This window comes from Sus scrofa, chromosome 4 (assembly GCF_000003025.6).
Source record: "Sus scrofa isolate TJ Tabasco breed Duroc chromosome 4, Sscrofa11.1, whole genome shotgun sequence".
NCBI lineage: Eukaryota > Metazoa > Chordata > Mammalia > Artiodactyla > Suidae > Sus > Sus scrofa.
Window position 1 is genome coordinate 67411955 of NC_010446.5, and position 18508 is coordinate 67430462.

The 18508-nt window shown below is 41.7% G+C and overlaps 1 long non-coding RNA gene across 1 annotated transcript in view; it reads right to left on the reverse strand.

The window, feature by feature from the left end:
• LOC110260281 overlaps nt 1-13566 on the reverse strand; it is a 91254-nt gene extending 77688 nt beyond the window's left edge. Inside the window, exon 1 of the long non-coding RNA XR_002343273.1 lies at nt 13329-13566. This is a non-coding gene — a long non-coding RNA (uncharacterized LOC110260281). The remainder of the gene's footprint in view (nt 1-13328) is intronic.

Sequence of the window (18508 nt, forward strand, 5' to 3'; positions counted from 1 at the left end):
CCGGGTATAATGAACTATCCACATGCAGATTTAAGATGAAATTGTGTCTTGATGAACCTCATGTAAATTCTTTCCAGTACTTATCCTCACATTTCAGTATATATATATATATATATTTTTTTACAGCTCAAGTTCTATAAGTGGGTATTTTAATATTTATAGGCTATTTTCATTTTTAATCTTTTTAAACCAAGCTACAAAATGTCCTGTTTGCTGATTTATGTTCAAGGCACTCTGCTAGGTTCTGTGTATGAGGAGGGGGTGCTGGAAACAAAAAGTATTATATCTATACTTGCTTAGGAATGTAAAAGGTAACTTCAAACTGAAACAGCACCTGTATTTTTAAAAACAGCTTAGCCAAGAGACATTCCTCCATCCCCCACTTTTATTCATAGTAATTTTATAAATTCTGGTGATGTTGATTTGTAGCTCTCACCTTAGGTTAAGTGTTTTCATTTCCCAGATCTGTCATAACAAAGCACTACAATTTGGAGTTTCCATGGTGGCTCTGTGGTTAACGAATCTGACTAGGAACCATGAGGTTTCGGGTTCGATCCCTGCCCTTGCTCAGTGGGTTAAAGATCCGGTGTTGCTGTGAGCTGTGGTGTAGGTTGCAGACAGGGCTCGGATCCCGAGTTGCCGTGGCTGTGGTATAGGCCAGTGGCTACAGTTCCAATTAGATCCCTAGCCTGGGAACCTCCATATGCCGAGGGAACAGTCCTAGAAAAGGCAAAAAGACCAAAAAAAAAAAGTTGTTCAAGGCAAAATGAAAGGCTGCTCATTAGTAACAGGAAAAAAAATAAAACGAGAAATTTGTTGTCCCAAGGTTCTGAGGCTAGAAGTCCAACATCGGGATGGCAGTAGGGCGTGTTCTCTGTAGCCCGTGAGAGAACCCTTCCTTACCTCTTCCTAGTTTCTGATTGGTTGCCAGTAATCTTGTTTTGTTGACTTTTCCTTTTAGGGCCCCACCCATGGCATATGGAAGTTCCCAGGCTAGGGGTTGAATCCAAGCTGCAGCTGCTGACCTATGCCACAGCAATGCCAGATCTGAGCTTCATCTGTGTCTTACACCACATTTTGCAGGAATGCCAGACCCTTAACCCACTGAACAAGGCCAAGGATCAAACCCACATCCTCATGGATACTAGTCAGGTTTGCAACTGCTGAGCCACAATGGGAATTCCTGATTGCCAGGAATCTTGAGTGTTGCCTGGCTTGCAGCTACTTAGCTTCAAACTTGGCCTTCTCTCACGCAGCCTCCTCCCTGTGTCTCTATGTCCTCACATGGTGATCTTCTTATAAGGCCAACAGCCATGTTGGATTGGGGGCCCACCCTACTTCATGACCTTAGATGAACTAATCACATTGGCAATGACCCTATTTCCAAATAAGGTCACCTTCTGAGGTACCGGGGGGAGTCAGAACTTGAACACATCTTTTTGGCAAAAGGCAAAACTCAACCCAGAACAGTGAACAAATGTGATGAGGTATTGATGTTAATGAGTCTATTCGCCGAGCCCTAAAGTGGTGAATCTTGCTTGAGTTGAATCCTTTGATCTCAAGGCTGTTGAGGAATAGATGCAAATAAAACATGTTTTTTAAGTTCTGACACTCCAAATGAGATTGTTTTTAATAGACTATTAAATAGAAACAGAATCAGCCACTCTTCAGTTTACTTTTTTAAAATACTAAAATTATAGTTCAAATGATGATTTACTTTTTCTTAACATAGGAAATTTATTCATTTTAGATAGGGTCGTATACTACCTTAGCTCTGGATAATTATTTGGGGCTGCTGCATCATAAAAAGTATTTACAGCTAAGTTATACTAGATCAAATCTAATTGATTAAATCAGAATTCTGTGCAATTTAATTAAAGTATGCTGTAGATTAAGCAAAGTAATTACATGAGCGATTGCATTTAATGGAATATTTTTATGAATCAGAATCAGAATATCGCATAATAAACCTGAAAACACTACACAGAATACCTAATTTATTTCACAAAACAAATTGCACTGAGAACCGCTAAGGCATCTGAACAATGCACTTGAAAATAAAGGCAGCTTGGAGTTCCCGTCGTGGCTCAGCGGTTAACGAATCCAACTAAGAACCATGAGATTGTAGGTTCGATCCCCGGCCTTGCTCAGTGGGTTAAGGATCTGGCATTGCCCTGAACTGTGGTGTAGGTTGCAGATGGGGCTCAGATCCCACGTTGCTGTGGCTCTGGCGTAGGCCAACGGCTACAGCTCCGATGAGACCCCTAGCCTTGGAACCTCCATAAGCCGCAGGAGCGGCCCAAGAAATGGCAAAAAGACAAAAATGAAAGGCAGCTTGAAGTTCAAACGGACTCTTAATTCTTTGTTTCCAAATTGCCAATCACCCCACCCCCCACCTTGTTTATGTAGTTATGACTTCTAGGACCACTTCTCCTTTCCCCAGTGGATGCTCTCCCCTGGAGCGTTCATGCTTATTCCACCTGCCCAGACTAGGGGAGAGAAACACATCAAATAACTCAAGATGTTACAGCGTATAGACTCTGAAATACTATTCTCCTTATCCTTTAGTCAGAAGTTCAACTAGGAGGAGAGCTTCCCACAGAACGCTGAAACAGTGTGTTCCAAGTTTTAAACGGACCAAGAGTAAATGCTTCCCAGGTTGGCAAGAATTAAAACCTAACAGGAACACCCAACCCCTCCATGAAAGTGAGCCAGCAGTTCAGTGTACATGTTCTGGAAGAAATAATTTGCAACAACTAAATGACTGGTGTCAGATTCAGTTATTGAATTTCTATTATCACCGTACTTCTGGCAGAAGCACAGATCCCTGCTATCCTAGGTAGAATTCTTCAGTAATTTAAAGCTGTATGCAATATTCTAAGGGAGGCTATCTGATGTCTGCTCAGCAGAAATTGTGTTGCTGGGTGTATTTTGATCCAGCTGTCTATCTCAGGCAATACTGGTCTGAAATATTGTGTAAGGTTTTTCTTTGGTAGAACAGCAAACATTTTAATGGCTTTGTGCCAGGGTCAACAGAATTTCATAAAGGAATGAATATTTCAAGTGTCACTACACCAGCTACCATTTGTCATAGAAGATACATGATGATCCTAAGAGGTAGCACCAAGCTAACCAAGAGTGTCCAAGAATCAATACTTTGTGCCATTAATAGTAATTCTGAGTTGCTATTAAAGAATTAACTCTGTACTAGGAACTTGAAATCAAATTAATTTTTTTAGACTCATAAATATGAACACTAGCCTTTATGTTTCCTTTAAAATACTTGGGAGTCAATTCCTTTTTATTTATCATTGTTAGCTAAACTGCTTTTATATAGAAGACTCTGAATCACAAGCAACATTTCAATCACAAATCTTAAGCAATCTGCATATTTTGTTAAGACCAGTTGATTATTCCAACTATTTCTTAAGTATCACTAATAAAAATGTTTCTTGCAAGTTCCCTGGTGGCCTGGCAAGTTAAGGATCTGGTGTTGTCACTGCTACAACATAGGTTCCATCCCTGGCCCAGAAACATCCACATGCCATGGATGCAACAATAAAGTAATTAATTTTTAAGTATTTCTCTCATTTATATATGGGGATATAAATCTTTAGTACACCATTGTTGTTCCTTTCTCTTCCCTTCCCCTTCTTTTAAGGGCTCAAGACAATTCTAATTTTACCTGCCTTTCTCTGCCTCTGTCCAAGGTGGATACTTCCTGAGCCTTTGTGATGGGGAACTGGGAGGAAAGGTGACAAAAGCAGAAGGGGAGTAGGAGGCTCCTTAGACAAACGGGCACTTTCCCAGGGTCTATGAAGACAGGAGACGCTGGCAGTGGTAGTTTGTAGGATGATGGATAGGAGAGGAAAGAAGGCATTTTAAGACTCATTGCTGGAATTCCTGTCTTGGCTCAGTGGTTAACGAGCCCAACCAGTATCCATGAGGACATAGGATCGATCCCTGGCCTCACTCAGTGGGTTAAGGATCAGGCATTGCCGTGAGCTGTGGTATAGGTCACAGACACAGCTCAGACCCCACGTTGCTGTGGCTCTGGCGTAGGCCAGCAGCTACAGCTCTGATTCGACCCCTAACCTGGGAACCTTCATATGCCATGGGTGCGGCCCTAAAAAGACAAAGGACAAAAAAAAAATTTTTTTAATTTAAAAAAAAAGAATCATTGCTGAAAATTATAGATGGCTTTTGTGGTATTCAACAAAGACTTTGAAATTACTGGGCCATACTCTTTTGAACATATCATGATTTGAGAATGAACCATTTAGATCCTAGTTTTATAAACATTAAGTGCTGTACTGGGTATTGAATATAATTTCTATGTGGCTAGCACCTTAAAATGCCATTGCCACATCTAAGGAATATGCAGACTTAAGAATCCTGTTTTCCCAAGATGGAACCCAGAAATAAGCCCAATATCTTTTGCATCACACAAGTGTGTGATTCAGGCTCCCCAAATAATAGCTTCAGAAGTGATTGCTGTGAACAATCCTAAGTTTCAGTTACACAAGTTCTGTTTATGACATCATGCCCATAGTTAACAATACTGGAGTATATACTTTAAAATGTGTGAAAAAGGTAGATCTCATATGTTCATAACACAATTTAAAAAAAGAAAAATCAACATAGGAAAAAAAATTTTTTTTTTTTTTGGTCTTCTTGCCTTTTCTAGGGACGCTTCCCCCGGCATATGGAGGTTCCCAGGCTAGGGGTCTCATCGGAGCTGTAGCCGCCGGCCTACACCAGAGCCACAGCAATGAGGGATCCGAGCCACATCTGCAACCTACACCACAGCTCACGGCAACGCTGGATCGTTAACCCACTGAGCAAGGCCAGGGACCGAACCTACAACCTCATGGTTCCTAGTCGGATTCGTTAACCACTGCGCCACGACGAGAACTCCAGGAAAATTTTTTAAAAGAAAAAGAAGTGATCGGGGAGTTCCCATCGTGGCGCAGTGGTTAAGGAATCCAATTAGGAACCACGAGGTTGCGGGTTCGATCGCTGCCCTTGCTCAGTGGGTTGACCATCCAGCGTTGCCGTGATCTGTGGTGTAGATCGCAGACGCGGCTCGGATCCCACGTTGCTGTGGCTGTGGCATAGGCCGGGGGCTACAGCTCCGATTCGACCCCTAGCCTGGGAACCTCCATATGCCGCGGGATCGGCCCAAGAAATGGCAAAAAGACAAAAAAAGAAAGAAAAAGAAGTGAGCAACTTGACAAAGGAGGCACCATACAAAATCCACATGGTGGCAAAAAATAGCAGCCAATCAGACAAAGTGGTAACTCAAAAAAGATATATGGACCCCAAAGTTCACTGCAGCACTATTTGCAACAGCCAAGACATGGAAACCACCTAAATGTCTGTCAAGAGATAAATTGATAAAGATGTAGTATATATACAATGGAATATTATTTGGCCATAAAAAAGAATGGGATAATGCCATTTACAGCAACATGAATGGACAGATTATCATCCTAGCAAAGTAAGCCAGAGAAAGACAAATATCATGTTATCACTTATATTTGAAATCCAAACTATGACACAAATGAACTTATCTATAAAACAGAAACAGACTCAAAGACAGAGAACAAGGGGGAGAAGGAGTGATAGAGAGATGGACTAGGAGTTTGGTATTAGCAGATGCAAACTATTGCATATAGGATAAACAAGATCCTACTGTATAGCACAGGGAACTATATTCAATATCCTGTGATAAACCTTAAAACATGAAAAAGAACGTTTTGTACATATGTATAACTGAATTATTTTGCTGTACGGCAGAAATTAACACAACACTGCAAATCTATACTTCAACGAAATTTTTTTTTTTTTTTTTTTTTTTTTTTTTTGCATTTTAGGGCCACACTCGAATCTTATGGAAGTTCCCAGGCCAGGGGTCAAATTGAAGCTGCAGCTGCTAGCCTATACCACAGCCACAGCCACTCGGGATCTGAGCCATGTCTGCGACCTACAGCGCAGCTCACAGCAACGCTGGATTCCCAACCCACTGGGCGAGGGCAGGGATTAAACTTGCATCCTCATGGATCTTAGATTCGTTTCTGCTGCACCACAACAGGAACTCCTGAAATAATGTTTTTAAATGGCAGCCAAATTCATGCTGCAGAAATAGTAGTTGTGGGATGTGGCCAGCAGCAGTGGAGGCCATAGTTAAACTCAGTGGGCCTGTTCTGTAGCCTGCAGTTGGTATCACCCCCAGACTCACAGCTTTGAGCCAGTCTCCCATAAATATTTATGTAATAAACTCCTTTCCTGCTTAATCAGCCGGCACCAACTTCTGGTGCCACATAAAACATTTTATTAAAACTCTCTCTTGGAGTTCCTGTCGTGGCACAGTGGTTAACGAATCCGACTAGGAACCGTGACGTTGCGGGTTCGGTCCCTGGCCTTGCTCAGTGGGTTAAGGATCCGGCGTTGCTGTGAGCTGTGGTGTAGGTTGCAGACACGGCTCGGATCCTGAGTTGCTGTGGCTCTGGCGTAGGCCAGTGGCTACAGCTCCGATGAGACCCCTAGCCTGGGAACCTCCATATGCCGCGGGAGCAGCGCAAGAAATAGCAAAAAGACCAAAAAATAAAAAAAAATAAAAATAAAATAAAACTCTCTCTGCCTTGCTCATGAGAATAATGGCTCAGTTTTCCTCAGTTACTCTGATTTCATTTTTAGCCCAGGCATTATGCACTCCATAATGTTAACTTGTAGATTTCAACTGGTGGCTTTTAATTCAAAGTAAAATTTTGTTTCCAAAATATTAATGAAAATGGAATTCCCACTGTGGCTCAGTGGTAATGAACCTGATTAGTATCATGAGGACATGAGTTCAATCCCTGGTCCGTTCAGTGGGTTAAGGATCTGGTATTGCCATTACCATGAGCTGTGGTCTAAGTCACAGACACGGCTAGGATCTCGAGTTGCTATGGCTGTGGTGTAGGCCAGCAGCTGCAGCCCCCATTCAACTCCTAGCCTGGGAACTGTCACATGCCACCCGTGTGGCCCTAAAAAGAAAAATGTGTATGTATTTATGAAAATGGCATGAGTAGACAATGGAATAGGTGTTTTCAAAATTCCAAGTGTAACTGCTCTTGTAAATAGAGTACACAATGAGCTAAGAGGTACATTTGGCTTTATATTTAGAAAAGAGAAAAGATTCTGCTTAACAGTCCCAGGTCTCTAAGTCACATTCCAGAGGAGTCCTTTAGTTTTTAATCTGTAAAATAGTGATAAGAAGATCTCTATAGAGATTAAAAGAAGTGACATAAAAAATATCAGCAAAGGACAGGAGCCCCACCTCATTCATACCAAGCAACGTTTTCTAAATTTTACAAATATGTAAGAACATAAACTAGGAGATGTAGATTTTTTACCGAGGCAGGAGCAGAGGAGAGGGACAAATATTAATCTAGCCAAAGCTTGCAGAGATATTCATTAACTATGGGTAAAGAATCATAATTCTACCTTGATCTACTTTTATCACAATCAAGCTACTGGACATTTTGTTTAAAGAAAGGAATTTTTTTTTCCTATAGCACACTGTTGATAAAGTAAGTCAATTTAGAAGAAAACTATTCTAATAAATATCTCAACTAAAAGGAAGAGGAAGTAAATACAGGCTTTGATGGGAAGAAATATTCCTGTTTGGTACTCCTGGGGTAATAAAGATTTTATTCTTGAAAGCCTAAACTAACAAGTTACTGGACACATTTGCCATTCCGCATGTATGACAAATAATCAACATGCCAGAGCAAATCCATGTCCCAAAGGAATGCATGTATTTACCCAAAGGTGTATTGAGCAACTACTCTGTGCCTCCTGCCAAGATGATTCACAAGCAAAATCATAGAGATGGTATAAAGTTGTCATGAACGCCTTTTCTCTTGGCAACTTCTGTCTCGTCCAGATAACCATACCCTCTGTTGCCTCCTACTGCTCAGGAAATCCCACTACCACCATCACTAATCCCCAGCTGAAGCACTCATCTGGGGCCTGCCTATCCACATAGGTCTCAACTTCTAGATTTTTCTCCACGCCTCTTCCTACAGACACTGACCTCCCTGTGTGCCCTTGAAGGAAGTGCTCTTATCTGTCTTTTGGAGGGTTATTAAGTCAGCTCCAGTCACCATAGCAAAATACCACAGACTGAGCAGTTCAAATAACATTATCTTAGAGATCTGGAAGCCAGAAGTCCAAGATCAAGGTTCCAGCTGATTCAGTTCCCAGCTAAGCCTCTCTTCCTGGCTTGCAAACAGCTACCATGCCTTTCTTTGGTGCATGGTATGGGAAGGGAGAGAGACAGAGAGCTCTCTGGTATCTGTTTTCATAAGGACACAAATCCTATTGGATTAGGACCACACCCTTATGACTTTATTTAATCTGATTTGCATCCTCAGAGACTCCATCCCCAAATACATACACACTGGGAGTTGGGGTTTCAACGTATAAATTTGTGGTTATGGACATACACTGAGTCCCTAACAGAGGGATACACCATGTGATGAAAAGATTTTAACCCTCTTTGCAAGGAATGGCACCTTCTGGCAGGGAATACTTGCTTAATAACCACAGGAAAGGATTTCCAATGATCCAGGAAGGTAATTGCATTACCACATGGCACCTGTATCTACTCTGTTCAGCTGGGTATAAGACTCACTCTCATCCTGCTTTGCGGTTGTTTCATTTTTTCCACTTCTTCGGTGTCTGCCAAGAATGTGCAGCAACCCCTCCACTGATGGCCAGGCTTGTGGTCACACACTCTATCCCCAGACCAGCAGGTCATGGGCCATTTCAGCCCTGAACCATGCTATAGCTTCAAGTCCACGCAGATACGAAAGTGGACATCACCTCCCCGGTCCAGCCGTATGCCACGCAGCCAAACCTAGATCACATTCCAGATCTTCTAAGTCATTTATGCCTGTGCATACACAGCAGCAGACACACAAGCTTGCATATGCTTAACCTTTAAGTTTTTCCTTCTATGTTTACCTGCCTTTTGGGGAATTAAATTATATTACTGTGTAGTAGATACAGACGGTATTTAGAAATCTTAAAGTTTGCTTTGCTTTTTACCTCAGAAACACAAAAGGAGTCAAGCTGTGTAACATCACTTTTTTTTCCCTTGTCTGATTCTCACATAGAAATCTGAGCAACTGCCATCTCAGCAGATACCTCACCTAAACAGCTTTTTTTTTTTTTTCTTTTTTTTTTTTTTGCCATTGCTTGGGCCGCTCCCGCGGCATATGGAGGTTCCCAGGCTAGGGGTCTAATCGGAGCTGTAGCTGCCAGCCTTCACAGAGCCGCAGCAACGCGGGATCCGAGCCGCATCTGAGACCTACACCACAGCTCACAGCAATGCCGGATCGTTAACCCACTGAGCAAGGGCAGGGATCGAACCCGCAACCTCATGGTTCCTAGTCGGATTCATTAACCACTGCGCCACGACGGGAACTCCTAAACAGCTATTCTTAAACATGGGAAAATAAAAGTCTTTGGGAACTTTAGTTACCAAGTATCTGTGCTCTAAACATTTATACGCAAGGAATTTCAACAAGGAATGATGCGCTAATACTTGAAAAGTGGTTTTAGTTTTATAATGTATGTTGTACTTTCTAGTAATCTGACAACATTCCCATGAATTTATATGGTAACATCAGAATGCTATCTACACAATAAGCCTAGACCAACAATGACTTGCTGGTTAATTGCAATCCCATCATTTGTAAAATGTGAGACACAAAATAAACAATTTGAGTATGATTTCTTGTCCAATTAGTGGCAAAGCTGAGCATGTAAGCCAAGTCTTTGGGTTTTTTAAAACTTAGAGAAATTTCTAAATACACAAAAGTAGGGTACCTAATAAACTCCATGCTCCCATCACCCAGTCTCAACAATTACCATTTTATTTTGCCAAATATTTCATCTTTCCTCCTCTGACTTTTTTCTTCTTGCAGTATTTTAAAGCACATCCTAGATATAGTTCACCCATAATTGCTCCAGTATCTCTAATATTTACTTTTATGTTTATATTTGTAGCAGATCAACATTTGCCCAAAAAAGTAGCCAAAGAACTTAGATACCTAACAAAATATGCCAGTACCCTTCTTTCATTTTTCACCTCTATGTATTTCTCCTCCTCAAAAAAGGAAGTCCAAATCAATTTTAATAGGTCAATAAACAGAAAACTAAAAACAAAACAAAACAGAACCCAATAAACCTGATGGTAGAAATTTTAAATGTCAGACTTAAGGTTACTTTAAAACATTTCAACACATTTCATTTCCATGAAAAGTACAAGCAAACCCCACTTATTTTCCTCTAAGAAATCAGGTCCCTGGAAAAAGTCAATGTGTGGAAATTCCATTTTGGGTACTCCAAACATCCTGAGGTTGTATAAAGACTGTGTGTATGTAATTCGCTATGGAAATTGTGGTGGTATTTAATAAGATATAAATAATTCCTGGGTGTCTGACCTTGTTAAATATTTATTTGATATATAATTTAACAAAGGTCCTCTCATATGGGTTCATCAAATGCTTAATGTATTCTAATTTTAATATGGGATTCCAATTTAACACCCATTAAAAGGCAATCTATTCACCACAGAGGCAAACGACTTACCTGTCGAGGAGCCATAAAGTCTGGAAATAGAGGCAACCATATATAACAGACAGTTTATTGATATTACATGACAACACACTATGTTTGGTTGTTGTCTCTCATTCAAGATGCATAGTTTAGTGTGCTGGGCAGAATGGCAAAGAACAGGGTACATTAACACAGCATTTCTAGCAATCCTTATACATAACGTCTGTAATGCATTGCCTCCGATCATTAAATCTCAGCAGAATCAGCAAAGCCTGGGAATGTTAAAAATGCAAATTTTCAGGGCCTCACCCTAAACTTACTTAATCAAAAATTGGGGCTCAGTTTTTTTTTTAAACAAGCTCTGCAGGTGACTTTGATGCAAGCCAATTTGGAGAACCACAGGCTCAAATTATTTGTGCCTTTGATTGTTACCGAACAGAAAACAAACCAAAAAAAACCCTGTCTTTTCAGCATACCTCAAGCACAGAGTTGCCAGATTTAGCAAATAAAAAAATGTAGGAGGATACCCGTTAAATTTGAACTTCAGATAAAAACAAATACATTTTAATAATTAATGTCCTTGCGGCGATGTCAATGTATATATTCCACTTATACGAGGGATATAGAAGTATCTCCATACATACTTATACTAAATTATTTGTTGTTTATTGGATATTTAAGTTGAACTTTTCATCCTTCGACCTGAGTTTTTCTGGCATCCACGCTCAAGGGTGTTCCAATCTGGCCAGCATTCCACATACTCAACAGGCAACGTCATCCAATCCAGTTTTAGAAATTATCACCCTCCCAGACTCTCACCACTCCGGAGTCATGTGGTGGTTGCTCTCTAAGTGACCTTCCCTCGCCTGTCAAGAGCATGCACACTAATATGGTCAAAGAGAACAGAGTTACCTATATTCACATTTGTGGCCACTCTAGGTAGAAATATGGGGTGTCAGCTGAAGAAAAAAGCTAAAGAAATGTGTCTGAAATCTCGTCCAGCTAATTTTAGTTGATGAAAACAATTTTTTTCTATTCAAAGAGCTTTATAGTTCATGTAAGATTCTGGATTTCTAATAAGAAATAACTATGGAGAAAAATGTTTGTATAACTCTTGGCAGAGCTGCATGCTGATGGTGGGTCCTTTCTATTTAAGTTAGCTAAAACCAAACACTTCTGAAATCTGAATCCTTCCTGAATTAATTTTACAGTCTTTTTCATTTTTGAACTGTCACCCTGTTTTCTTTTTAAATTTACATAAAATGCATGGATTTTAAAAACATGGTTCAATAAGTCGTGACCAACATGTACCCTCACCCCATCAAGATAGAGAATACTTCCTTCACTCTAGAAAAGATCCTCCAGCCCCTTTGCAGTTAGTGTCTGCTCTAGAGGCAAGTACTGCTCTGATTTTTATCACTATACATGATGGTTTTTTTGGTCTTTTTAGGGCCCCACCTGCAGCATATGGAAGTTCCCAGGCTAGGGGGTCGAATCGGAGCTGCAGCTGCCAGCCTACGACACGACCACAACCAGCCATGCAGATCCCGAGTGCATCTGTGACCTACACCACAGTTCACAGCAACACTGGATCTCTGACCCACTGAGCGAGGCCAGGGATCCAACCTACATCCTCACGAATACTAGTCAGGTTCATTACCACTGAGCCACCAGAGGAACTCCCACCATACATGAATTTTGTTTGTTCTAAAACTTCAGGTAAATGGAATTGCGTTCATTTTCCCATATTCAAAACATTTGGCTCTGGGGCAGGGAATTTATCATGTGTTTTTCTTTCTTTCTTTCCTCTAATATTGTCTGTAAAGCTCAAAAATTAGTACCTCGTCCCCACCCTCAAGTGCTGGATGTTTTTCTGGTCTGAGGGGAATGACTAGGAGAAGAATTAGGAAAACAGTGCTTTAGGTCATGGTTCTCTGGCCGCCTCTTGAGATGGGTCCCCAAAGAAAGAAGCCCTTGGGTCAAGGGAACAAGGAGGGTGGAAAGAAGGGCTCCAGGAGAACACCCAGGAGCTATAGCAGATGGAGAACAATTCCAGCACCCAAGGGGTTCCAGGAGGCAGCCACGCCACTGCCCCAACAGCAGTGCCCATCACGAAGCCCCCAGTCCTGGAGTGACTGCCCCTGGGCTCCAAGATACAATGAAGACCAATCTCTGCAGCCTCCTAAGATATTTAGGGTGGAAAAGAGCTCCTGTATCCGTACTTCGAGCACAGCCTGGACCATGGTGGTGCAGCCTCAAGTAAGGGCTGAGGAAATGTAGAGACCACTCTCCCAGTGAGTAAGTTAAACATACAAATTATTGAATATTTTAGTGCTTTTCCAAGTACCCACTAGAGTAGTATCTAATTATTTTAAAAGTCTGCTACCCAGACAGAACATAAAATTTAAAATGCCAGCAGTATGTGATCTAATATTATCCTCCATGGAAAACATAGTTCTATGATGTTCACTTTTGCTCACTTTCCTAGGAGATCCAGAGATGAAAAAATATATAAATCCAAACAGACATGTTATGAGTGTGGTTAATTTATATAGGTCTATACAAACGTTGTCACTTGAGGCAAATTTAGAAAAAAAAAAAACATACAAAGAATGAAACGCATTTGAAAGGCACCCCAAAATGTTGATGCTCATCACAAAGTCTCTCACCCCCTGAGTTGTTCTCAGACTTCCAGAATCTCCTAAAGGCAGACTTACCTGCAGATCATTCAGTGAAGATGCCAAAGTTGTCCCTTGCTCACAGGACATGAGATCCATCCCTACCAGGTCTCAAGGACCCTCACCTCCTCGGTGTCCAAGGAGAAGCCTTGGAATATTATCACATACGACATAAAGCCTTCCTCTTTCTTTGCTGTTGGAAGCTGGGACCTCCTGGAGCCAGTTATGGCACAAAGTAAGAGAAGCATGGTGTTTATTAAGGACCAACACCTGTGAAAGGAAGGTGGGCAGAATTAGAGTGAGGAGGCAGGAGAACAGCGATGTAGACGCGGCCCCCAGCCCCGCCTCTATATCCCATCACCCATCATCAGATGCAGGCAGCTCCAGGAAGGGCGTGACCTTAGACCAGTCAGCTCAGGAGGCAAGGCACACCTGAGCAGCTAACAGCTGTAGACTGTTTGCTGACCACCTCATGCACCCCAGCTGGACACCGGATCCTTTCCAGAAGGGCGGTGTAAGAACCTGCCCAGCACTATTGTTCTCCTCCAACTCTGCAAGAGCCCTAGGATTTCTCTCAGTTCCCCCAAATCACCATGCTCTCCCTTATCTTGGAGTGAGTTCACTGCCTGGAACATTCCCCCACCCTCTTTACCTGGCTGGCTCCTACCTACTTCCCAGAGCTCATTCATAGGAAGGCCTTCCTTCACCCACTTCTTGATAGCACTCATCTTGCTTGTAAGTTGCTTACTGCCTTCATTCCTTGCATACACACCCTCCATTAGAGCACGGAGGACGTCAGCTTGGTCCGGGCTGTCCTGAGCATTGGGCAGATGCCAAGCACAGAGGCAATGTCCAGTGTACATTTGCTGAATGGATTACTCAACTAGACATACATAGTATTTAGTTTGGGTTCCCCCAGAAGCAGATCCTAAGGCAAGATTCTAGTGCAAAATCATTGTTTGAGACGCGATTCCTGGAAACACTGGTGGGAAAGTAGGGAAGTGAGATCAGAGAGGAAAGGTGGCCAATTAATTACCCATCACCACTGTGAGCCACCAGTTTCATTCTGTTGCGGAAATCTGACTACTAGCATTGGACATGTGCCTTGAAGCTACCCATCCAGAAATGAGTGATCAGTTACTGTATGATTCTATTTACATGAAATCTCCAAAGCAGGCCAGTTCACAGAGACAGGCAGTAGATTAGAGATTGCCGGGGGTGGGGAGTATTGGGAGTAACTGCTAATAGGTTTGAGACATCTTTAGGAGAAGGATAGAAACGTGCTAGAATGAGATAGTGGTGATGGTTTTATGACATTGTGAATATACCCAAAAAAAAAACCCCACTGAATTTTATACTTTAATATGAATTTTGTGACATGTGAATTCTGGCTCAATAAAACAAATGACAATAAACAAATGAAGGAGCTGGGATGTTGATACGTAAGCTCCATTCATGCATCAGGGCTGAGATGTTCATTTCCAAAGCATTTCCAGCCAGTCCAGAACAAGCAGAACAGGCTTTGAAACCAGGGCATCTTCTGGCAGAGAGATGAAATACCAGCATTTTGCAGGCTGAGGGCAGAATGCACTGAAATGGGAGTGGGGAGGGGTTGCAGGTAGGGCACAGATAGGGTTTGCTACACCAGGTAAGTGAGTAAGGCTCCAGGCATATGCACAGGTGAGCCTTTCTGTGGAGCAGGATTCACTCAGAAGCTTCCTTTTTCAAGAATTTTATATTAAATTGTTCTAAAACAGATCGAGGGATTTCCCACTGTGGCTCAGCAGGTTAAGAATCTGACTGGTATCCATGAGGATGTGTTCGATCCCTGGCCTCGCTCAGTGGGTTAAGGATCAGGCGTGGTTGTGGCGTAAGATGGCAGCTGCAGCTCCAATTTGACCCCTAGCCTGGGAAATTCCATATGCCACTGGTACTGCCCTAAAAAGACCAAAAAAAAAAAAAATCGATATATGGATGACATGTTTAGGTAGCCGAATTATCTCAGCTGTAGCCCCACATCCAGTAAAGCTGCCAAGAACAATGCTTTCAGTGGAAAATAGGACTGTGATAGGTAGCACAATCACATACTCACACCCATATGTCTACATCCTAAACCTCAGAACCTGTGATGCTCCCTTTCAAGGTAAAGAGACTTTACAGGTGTGGTTAGGCTGAGGTTTTTCAAATGGGGAAATTATCCTGAAGAACTAGATGGGCTCAATATAATCCCCATGGCTTTTCCAAGAGGGACAAAGAAGGACTAGAGTCAGAGGAGATGTGACCACAGAAACTGAGGTTAGAGTGAGACACTTTGACAATGGAGAGAAGGGCCGCCAGCCAAGGACTAAGGAGGCCACTAGGAGGAAAAACAGACAACACAGATCCTCCCTCCAAGTTTCCAGAAGGAGCTAGTTCTGCCAACAGCTTGACTTTGACTCTGTCCCAGTAAAAATGATTACAAACTTCTGACTTCCACAACTGTAAGAGTATAAATGTGTGTTGTTTTAAGCCAATAAATCTGTGGTGATTTGCGGCAGTGGTAACGGGAAACTAATACAGGGACTATGTAAAAGCACTTTCCCAGAATGGGTTTAAAAAATAATCAGCATCATTTCTGCCCCAGAATACACTGCAAAATTTGGAAGGGTCTTAGAATCACTTACAAAGATAATAAGACATTTTGTATCTGGGCTCATATAGTTAATCTATTTTTTAATCTCTTAAAATTGGAGTTCCCATTGTGGCTCAGCGGTTAACAAACACGACTAGCATCCATGAGGATGCGGGTTCGATCCCTGGCCTTGCTCAGATGGTTAGGGATCTGGCATTGGTGTGGCTGTGGCATAGGCCAATGGCTACAGCTCAGAATGGACCCCACGCGTGGGAACCTCCATACGCAGTGGGCGAGGCCCTAAAAAGACGAAAAGACCAAAAAACAAAACAAACAAAAAAAAACTATATGCCTGCTTTGTATTCTTCCTTTTTAGAATAATTAAATACTATTTGAAGCAGAAAACATGTGTGTGTGTGTGTGTGTGTGTGTGTGTGTGTGTGTGTGTTTTATCTTAATTTTTTTTTCTTTTTCTTTTTAGGGCCACACCTGCAACATATGGAAGTTCCTGGGCTAGTGGTCAAATCAGAGCTGCAGCCAGGACAAAGCGGGATCGGAGCCAAACAGCCAAGCTTGTGGCAATGCTGGATCCTCAACCCACTGAGCCAAGGTCAGGGATGAAACTCAAATCCTTGAGGATACCAGTCAGGTTCTCAACCCCATGAGCCACAATGGGAACTCCATTACTATTTGAAGTAGTGTGTGTGTGTTTTAATTTTTATAAATTGAATGTTACAATTTACCTTTTAGGCTTTGGGTTTATAAATTACATCATGCTAAGTAAAAATTCTTACTATAATATTGACATAAAAAAAGACAATTGATAAATTCCCAGAAAATGACATGTTTACAACTCAAAAAAATGTATAAAATTCAGTAAATTAATAGAAATAGTCCTACTGCCTCTCAGCAAGTATCCAAGCATATTCAGTGTGAGTTGAAGGGAAAGGGCTGCCAGGCATGAGGTGGTTGAGTGTGAGGACCCTAAAAGTGAGAATGGGACGTAGGATGGGATAAGGTCTTAGAAAAATAGAGGGGGAAAAAAAAGGCAGGGGGTTAATAGGACATAAAAGAAATCAAATATTCCTGGTAAAAAGGCCCAGATAACTTAACTCTGATTCCAGTCTCTTCCCCACATTATCACCAGGTAATACATAATAAAAATCAATCATGTCATTTTTTGCTTAAAATGCTCTGAAATGTGTTAGGTTAAAGTAAAACAAAAGAGCCACCCTCCATAAGCTCATGCAAAGCCCTGGAGGATGGGATGCCAGCCTACCTATTTTACCACCAGCCTCCCAGTCATGCAAGTCATGCATTGTTCCTAAAACATCTCATTGTCTCTCATGCCTCAGGGCCTCTGCAAATACTGTTCCCTCTTACCAGAATGAGTCCTTTTTATCCTCATCAAATAATCTGTTCATCCCACCCTAAACATCACCTCTGTGAAGTTTCTTCTCGAAGAATTAATCCATCTTGGGCCCTGAACATCCAAGCCTGCGCATTCTTGCCAAGATGTCAAGAACACAAACCCCTGACTGCTCTTTGCCCTGGCTGCTTCTCCATGTTGTGCTTACAGAGAGCAGTCTTCAGGGCTGACATAGCATCTTGCTTACTGCTCACTGTAAAAATGATAAATTCTTTTAGCTCAGTCTCCTTCCTCTTTAACCCGACACTTGGCGTGTGCAATGCATCCAGCTAGGCCGACCTGCATGCCCACTGGATTTTCAAGGTTTGGGGACCTGGTGTCAGCATGATGCTAGTGCTGGTCATTGTGCTGTGACGAATAAAGTCATTTGTCTCTGTCCTAGTCGTTCCACGTCTCCTCCAAGCATCCATGAAACAGTACCAGGCTAGCTTGTTAGCTTCCATGTAGGGTAAAATCCCATATTCATCACACAGCTTGATAGTTGCCCATCTCTCCAGACAATGTTTGTGGCCTCTTTCGTGATCCCACAATATTTGCTCAAATAACATGTTATCAGAGGACATAGGTTATGGCACATAGAAGATGTTCAAAAACACTTTTGTCAAATAAACACAGTATTTTCCATTCAGTGATGGTCTGTGCTCTGAGAACTGCTTCATTGTCCCCTAGAACTGTGCCCATTTAAATAGAACAGACAAATAAGACTCTTCTTTCATTGTCAAAGGTGAGTGTTCCTGAAATGACTAATGCTCTGAAGACCTTGGAGAATCGAAAAGTGACAGTATTAGGCTCTTTCGATCTTGCCTCATGTCAATTACCTTTGGCCAGCATGATCCTGTTAACAATTCCCAGCCTTGAAAAAAAAAATCCATTTTGAAAACATTCTTTCTCTAGTCCAGAGTATATGTTTCCTAAGATTAAGTCCACATTTCAAGGTTTTGAAATTTTTTTTTTTTTCTAAATGTTGTAAGCTGGGGGGAATAAAACCCTCCATAATTATTGATTTTTTTTCCCCCAGTGATTCTATCACATTTTTGCAGCCAGGAGGCATGGCAATACATTAGTAAGCTGAAAAAAAAATAAATGAATTAGTAGAATCTTACTTGGTTATGAGATCATGAAGAGAAATTGAGAAAATGCAAGGTATCAAACAAAAGCAGCTGCTAGAAAGTTCCAGAA